Source organism: Myodes glareolus, chromosome 6 (assembly GCF_982192425.1).
Source record: "Myodes glareolus chromosome 6, mMyoGla1.1, whole genome shotgun sequence".
NCBI lineage: Eukaryota > Metazoa > Chordata > Mammalia > Rodentia > Cricetidae > Myodes > Myodes glareolus.
Window position 1 is genome coordinate 13,192,793 of NC_142031.1, and position 8,109 is coordinate 13,200,901.

At 48.9% G+C, this 8,109-nt stretch overlaps 1 non-coding gene across 1 annotated transcript; it reads right to left on the reverse strand.

Annotated features, from left to right (window-relative positions):
• Positions 1 to 7,748: 7,748 nt before the first annotated feature.
• On the reverse strand, positions 7,749 to 7,855 carry LOC148121646 (U6 spliceosomal RNA). The gene has a single exon (XR_015738231.1). It is a non-coding gene; the product is annotated as a U6 spliceosomal RNA (small nuclear RNA).
• Between the last annotated feature and the right edge of the window lie 254 nt (positions 7,856 to 8,109).

Consider the following 8,109-nt stretch of genomic DNA (forward strand, 5'->3'; position numbering starts at 1 on the left):
CTGTGTGCTGTGCACCTGATCCACTGCTAGCCTGAAGAGCTAGGCAGGAGAAAGGGGTGAGCATATAGTATTGGGGGGACAGCCAGGCAAGGCGCATAGCAGAGGGTGTACAGGACACAACCGACTGTCTCGGGGAGTGGAACAGTCAGACAGTCCCAACCAATCTAACAGGTGGAGGGTAGCAGCAAGATGGAGCGGCCACAAGCCTGGTAGAATCTTTGAGATGAAAGCTGGGTACGGCAGCATATAATCCCAGCACTTGGGATGCAGGGGCAAGAGGATTGCTGCTGAGGCTAACCTGGCCTACGTAGTGTGTTTCAGTCTAGCCTGAGCTATATAGCGAGTCCCTTTCTTGACAGAAAAAAAAAAAGCCTCTAGAGTTGAGAAACCCCTAGGATACGGAGCCCAGCTCCCAGGAGACGGACTTCAGAGTGGGTGAGAGTCTCTCACCGACTGGTAGTAGCCACACCCCAGGTACCCTGACTTCCACTTCCTGCCTAACCCTCGCATAGTCTATGACCTTCCAATATCCACTTACAGACAGCATCAGGCTGGAGGAGGGTAGGTAGAGGAATGGGGCTGCGGAGATGGAATTAGAGTCAGCGTGAGGACTAGATGATTAGGGCCGGACAGTCCTGTCCTGGGAAGCAGGACAGCAGGCTTCCCGCGTCACAGTTGATTTGCCGCAAATGAAGCCTTTCACTGTAACCAAGGTTCACACTTCCTCCTGTGTGCTTTGTTTGATCCTCGCTCTCCGGAGGGAGGAGCAACCTCCTTGATTCCCCGGGGAGAGGGGCGTGGCTTGCGTGGGAGGGGCATCAGCTGGCTTCCTCTCCTTGCTCTGCCCTTTGGGCACCAACTGGGAGGCCACGTCTGCATTTCCCTCTCAGCACCCTCCCCGCCCCCCCCTCCGCACCCTCCATCCGAGGCTGGTAAGTTTCCACTGTGGCTCCTCCACAGTCTGAGTCAGGCTTGACCCGTCACCCGGGCGCAGGCTGCACGTCGTGAGCTTCCTTCTCCTGGGCCTAAGCAATGTCAACTCCCCTGCTCTGACTGGATCCTTCCCTTCCCACGGGCTGATCAGAAAATATGGTTCATTAAACACTACAACAAAAATTGGTTGCTGGGCTCCCCAGAGACCAAACTGACCAGGGAACTCCTGGACCCAGGATTCTAGGAAATAGCCACCAGGTGGCAACCACAGATAAAGGACCTAGCAGGTGCCAGGCAGTAACATGGCGGGGACAGCCCTAGGAAAGGGAATTATGTCCTTTTGTTGTAGAGAGACTAACACGGAGTGCAAATGAGTGTGCTATCCGTGGCGCGTGACCGCGAGCTCCCAGGAGGGCAGGTGGGAAAGTGGGCAGAGGCCAGATTTTCTCAGGTGAGATAGCCTGAAGGGGTATGAAACAACCAAAAAGGAATGGGGTGGAGCTGTGGGGGAGGGGTGGACTGCTATAAGGAAGAGAAGATGCTGGGCTGAGGTCAGTCTGTGGAAGGGATGGAGGAGGGGCAGTCTTTGGTCACAGGTCACTAACGAGAGCCCCCTCTCTGGCCATGTGACTTGTTTGTTTTACTCAATTGTCAGCGTGCAGGACCTGCCCTTAGTAAATATTTGTTCAGTGAATGCATAACCACTTGGGAATTTGAAGAGAGGTAACTTAAGAATTTTAACCAAGAGAGTCATGTGGAAATCTGTTATGGTCTATTGACCTAGAAATCCCTATCTCTTTTTCTAGACCAGATCTCATATATCTGTAAGCGTGCTACAGGGGGCTGGGGAGATGGCTCAGCAGCTAAAAGCACTGGCTACTCTTCCAGAGGACCTAGGTTCAATTCCCAGCACCCACATGACACCTCACACCTGTCTGTAACTCCAGTCTCGGGGATCAGGTGCTCTCCCAGACCTGGGTGCAGACAAAACACCCCTAAACATAAAAAAAAAAAAAATTTAAAAACAGTTCTAGAAAAGCCAGATGTGGTGGTGCACACCTTTAACCACAGCATCCCAAGAGGCAGTGGCAAGAGGAACACCCCAAGTTCAAGGCCAGCTTTAGGGTTTCAGGCTAGCCAGGATTACACACATGTCTAAACCCTGTTCCCCACCCCCCAGACAGGGTTTCTCTATGTAACAGGCCTAGCCATCCTGTAACTAGCGCTGTAGACCAGGTTGACTTTGAACTCACAGAGACCCACCTGCCTCTGCCTCTCGAGTGCTAGGATTAAAAGCATGCACCACCACTGCCCAGCATAGACCCTGTCTTTAGGGAGAGGGAGCCATGTACAGGCCAGCTGTAGCATGTAACATAGTCACTTCTATTGTGAAGTAACACCCCACGTGAGAACCTGCCTTTTTCTGCCTGCGCACTCTTCAGCTGACTGACAAGGCCTGTTCTCACAGTTAGCTATTACAGAATGGGCCACTGTGGACATTCACATACTGGCTCTGTGTGAGGATAAATGCTTTCCAGCCTCCTAAGTATACAAGTGAATTGTTGGATCCTGTGGTACTGCTTTCTTCATTTCTTCATTACCTGAATCCCTTAGAACAGACACAATACTTTTATAAACCTAAAGACGGACGTTGGTGGAGCATACCTTTAATCCCAGCACTCAAGGAAGCAGAGACGGGTGGATCTCTGAATTCAAGGCCAGCCTGGTCTACAGATTAAGTTTCAGGACAGCCAGGGCTACACCCAGAAAAAGGCTGTCTCAAAATAATTGACAAACAAAAACGGCAGCAACACACACACACACACAAAAAAAAACCCTATATTTTATTTATTGATGTAGTGCTGATGAGGGACAAGTTCAGAACCTCTTTCATGCTAAGCAAGTCTACTACTGAGCCACACCCTAAGACACCCCCAGTTATGATCCATATGTGTCTGTGCACACACATCTGTCATACATAAATCTATTTGTGTGTATGATATATGCAGATAAGCATGCTATGGCATGCATATGAAGGTTAGAGGGCAATTTTATGGTGTCATTTCTCTCCTCCAACCTTTATGTGGGTCCCATGGATAGAATTCAGGGTATCAGGCATGTGTGGCAAGTCCTTCTACCCATGAGTCATCTGGACAACCCTATTGTTTTTGCGACCCTGGGCTGACCTGGAATTCACTATGTACAATTGACTGGCCTCGAACTCGCAGTGACCCTCCTTCAGCCACCTCCCATTATGTGTGTCACCTGCTTGGTTGTGTGAGGTTTGCGATGAACCTACCTGTCAGCTACATTCCCATCCTTCTCTGACCAGCACAGGGACACAATGGGACGCCCTTTCCCTATCACACACCTGTATGCACACACAGAAAAATCTTTTGTTTTTGTTTTCTGTTTTTGTTTTCTCTGTAGTTTTGGAACCTCTCCTGGAATTAGCTTTTGTTGGCCAGGCTGGCCTCAAACTCGCAGAGATTCACCTGTCTGTGCCTCCCACGTGCTGGGATTAAAGGCACGTGACACCATTGCCTGGCTCAGAAAAATCAATTTTAAAAAAGCCAGAGGGGGGGCTGGAGAGATGGCTCAGTGGTTAAGAGCATTGCCTGCTCTTCCAAAGGTCCCGAGTTCAATTCCCAGCAACCACATGGTGGCTCACAACCATCTGTAATGAGGTCTGGTGCCTTCTTCTGGCCTGCAGACATACACATAGACAGAATATTGTATACATAATAAATAAATATTTTTAAAAAATTCTTTAAAAAAAAAAGCCAGAGGGGCTGGAAAGATGGCTGATTAGTTAAGAGTACTTGTTGCTCTGGCAGAGGACCTGGGTTCAATTCCCAGCCCCACATTATGAATCTCGGCCATCAAGGGGGTCTGATGTCGCTTCTGAGCAAGGCACACGTGTGCAGACATACATGTAAGCAAAACACTCAAACATCTGGGAAAACGAAGGCCAAGATCTGCCCTCTGGGCCTTCCGGGGAAATAGGGCCAAAGTCCCAAGTTCTGTGTTTTACAGCCCTGTGGAACTAAGGGTGTCTTCCTTTCCACCACCAAGGGTGAAGGCAGCTACTGGGTAGGGTGGGAGGACCTCTTGTGAAGAAGGAGTTAATAAGCACAATTACAAGTTCACAGGAAAGCGCCTCTAAATTAGGGTCCACGAACCCTGGAATGCTTCCATTCTGGGAGGTGGTGCAGGCCTTCAATCCTAGCGCTTGGGAGGCAGAGGTAGGCAGATCTCTGTGAGTTCAATGTCAGCCTGGTCTACAAGAGGAGTTCCAGGACACCTAGGTCTGGGACACAGAGAAGACCTTCCTCAAGAAACAAAAGACAAACAAAACCACCACCAACAAAAAACACCAGCAAGCTGGGTGTGGTCCCAGCTCTCAGGAGGCAGAGGCAAGTGGATTTCTGTGAGTTCCAGACCAGGGTGGTCTGCACAGTCAAGATCCAGGCCGGCTAGGGCTACACAGTGAGACCTTATCTCAAAAAAAAAAAAAAAAAAAAACCAAAAACTAGAAAAACAAGAAAGCAGAATGTGTTCTTAACCTCTGAGTCACTTCTTCAGCCCAAACGAGGGAAAATTTTTAAGAATCTTCCCGCACCAGAGGCTATGCCTAAGGCCAGAGTTAAGCCCCAGCCCTACTTACTCTGATAATGGATTGAGGAAGTGGGTGGTAAATTGGTGTGGGGCTGACCCAGCCAAGCCAGTTCCGGGCTTCCCTTTTCACCCTGGGGCTCAGGGCTCTCTGAGAATCTTCACCAAACCTACTTGTTGAGCCTGATTCTTCCCCCGGGGCCAAACTCAGCCTTTTGGTAAAAGAGTGAACTCTGTTGCTTCTTAAAGAGGACAGCTCTTCAGGGCAGTGGTTCTCAACCTTCCTAGTGCTGCGACCCTTTAACGGTAACCCCCAGCCATAAATTTATTTTCGTAGGACTTCATAACTGTAGTTTTGCTACTGTTATACGTCGTAATATAATTTTTTTAAAAAAATTATTTATTTATTATGTATACAATATTCTGTCTGAATGTATCCCTGCAGGCCAGAAGAGGGCACCAGACCTCATTACAGATGACTGTGAGCCACCATGTGGTTGCTGGGAATTGAACTCAGGACCTTTGGAAGAGCAGGCAATGCTCTTAACCTCTGAGCCATCTCTCCAGCCCCTTAAATATGTTTTCCAGTGGTCTTTAGGCGACCCCTGTGAAAGGGTTGTTCAACCCCAAGGGGTCGGGACTCACAGGTTGAGTACCATGCCCTAACCATAAACACTACTAGATGGTTTTTTTTCTTCCTCCCTCCCTCCCTTCTTTCCTTTGTTTTTCTTTCTTTCTTTCCTTTTTTCTCCTCCTCGTCCTCTTTCTCGTCCTTCTTCATAGACAGGGTTCCTTGTAGCCCAGCTCTGACTCTATGAGACCCAGGATAACCTTGCTCCGCCCCTCCCCCCACCTCCGCCATTCCCTGCGTACTAGGACGGCGACCTGTGCTACCTAATCCGGCTTCCACCGCCTTTTCAAAGGAAGGGAAGGAGAGAAATTGAGGCTTTGTCATTCACTTGTTCTAAAGAACAGCAGGAAGAGCTAAATCACAATGGAGGGATTACAGCCACAGCCAGAGCTGACCAGAAACATTCCTCCCCATTTGTAACCAAAAGCCGTTCACTGCGTGCTCGCTCATTGTCATGCTCTCCACGTTCATTCAGCCGAGGGCTGGGGGGTGTGGAGGGGAAACAGCGCGAATTCCATTATTCTGTATTTAGCATCATTGAACCAGATTTCTTTTTTAAAAAGAGTTTTGGGTTTTTTCCATTTTGCTTTTCCCAGCTGGGTGATGGCGGCATACACCTTTAGTCCCTGCACTCCAGAGGCAGAGGCAGGTGGATCTCTGAGTCCCAGGACAGTCTGGTCTACAAATTGAGTCACGGGATGGGGGTTGGGGGTGGGGCACACAACACAGAGAAACCAAAGCAAAAATTCTCAGAGACAGGGAGGGACTAGGGGAGAGGTTTAGGCTAGGTATTCATGAAGGCCTCCTCCTCTTCTAAAGGGGTAGGATAGAACCTTTCTAGATGTAGCTAGGGTGAGAAACCCAAAACCACGTGTGTGTAGGAGAGAGCTAAAAAGAGGAGCCATGGAGAAAGACCTTCTTCGGTGCCCTGGAAAGGCCTCAATGGGGAAAGCCGCTAGGGAGTTTGGATCCCCGTGTCAGGCCGAGACGGCATGCCAACAGGTTCCTGGAGGGGGCTTATTACATTCAAGGGCCTCATCCTAGCCCCTGGCACCCATCTTTGGAATGGGGTCACTTTAGGTTTAACTAAAACTTGATCTCCTTGATGGTGGACCCCGTGGAAAACTGTCCAGCTCCATTCTAGAACCCAAGGTCAGGATGCTCCAACTAACTTCTCGTAGCTGCTGTTAAACTTCCTGAGGTGTGAAGTGCCCCCTGCAGCTGCCAAGCAAGATGCTGGGATGTGGCTTTTGCCCTTAAATACCTTTTACTCACCTGACGGTAGTGGCGCACACCTTTAATCCCAGCACTTGGGAGGCAGAGGCAGGTGGATCTCTGTGAGTTCGAGGCCAGCCTGGACTGCACAGCGAGTTGCAGAACAGGCTCCAAAGCTACACAGAGAAACCCTGTCTCAAAAAACAAAACGAAACAAACCAAAAACCAAAAAACCTCTTACCCTAAACACTTGGGGCTACGCTTGGGTCCCCAATGCTGGAGTATGGTCCTGCCGGCGGGAATAAAGACTTTCAATTGTCTTTAAACTGTGTCTTGTTGCTCAGCTCTGATAATACCACTGTAACACCCAGCACCCATGTGACTGACATGGCAGCCTACCCATAATTCCAGACTGGGGAGGTGGGGGAGGGGAGACAGAAACAGGGAGTTCCCCAAAGAAAGCTTGCTACCTAAACCAGATGGGTTACCAGCAGGGTGAAAAGTTTTGTCTTTTGGAGTTTTGTTTTTCAAGACAAGGTTTCTCTGAGTAGCATTGGCTGTCCTGGAACTTGCTCTGTAGACCAAGATTTGAACTCACAGATCCTTCTGCCTCTGCCTCCTCAGTGTTGGGATTAAAGTCGTGTGCCACCACTGCCCAGCAGGGTGAACCATTTTAACCAAAACTGGGGAATGTAGATACAAAGAAAAACCAGATTTTTAAAACTTTCTATTTGATCTATTTATCTCTATTTTTAAAAAGGTTTTGAAAGACCTGGATAAATCCAGATCCCCCTAGCAGGAAAATAGAGCCAAAAATCTAGCAGGAAGAGAAGAATCAGAAATCTAGGATTAGCCAGTTTCAGGGTTTCAGGAACTAGCTGAAGATAAAGGTAGATTGTAATCTTGAGAGTAATCTTGAGAAACAGGGAGATTCCCCCTAGTAATTATCACCCCCTAGTAATTATCATTGGTACTTTTAGAAAAGTAACTAGCTGGTTATGACCTTGAGAATGATCTTGAGAGGCAGGAAGTTGCCCCCTTGTAATCATCACTGGAATTTTCGGAATTTTCTGTGACACCCTCCCTGCCCCCCTTTCGGATTACTGGGCTGTGTGGTTTCTTCCTATAAAAACTACTCCTGGTCACTCGAGGTCGAACTCTTTCCCCTGCGTGGGTTATGAGTCTCGGCCCCAGTGCACTGGTTCCCATCTTGTTGTCTTGTCATTAAACCTCGTGGAATTGCAGCAAGGACGGTCTCTCGTGAGTTACTGGGGGGAGGGGTCGCGTTATCCCGACGCTTGAGTAAGAGTCTCCCCGATATCGGGGGGGGGGGGGGTCTTTCAGTTTAATTTTGTAAAATATGGAACGCTTCACGAATTTGCATGTCGTCCTTGCGCAGGGGCCATGCTAATCTTCCCTCCATCGTTCCATTTGTTGTATATGTGCTGCCAAAGCGAGCACAAAAGGCTTAATTCTGGGGGGGGAGGAGAAATGGATCGAATTAAGAGCTCCGGCTGCTCTTGCAGAGTTTGACTCCCAGCACCAACACGGCCGCTCACAGCCATCTGTAAGTCCAGTTCCAGAGGATCCAGTGAACTCTTCTGGCCTCTACGGGCACCAGGCACAAACTTGGTACACAGACATACATGCAGGCAAAACACCCAAACACATCAGCTAAATCAATCTTTCAAGTATTTGTGTATATGTATCTGTGA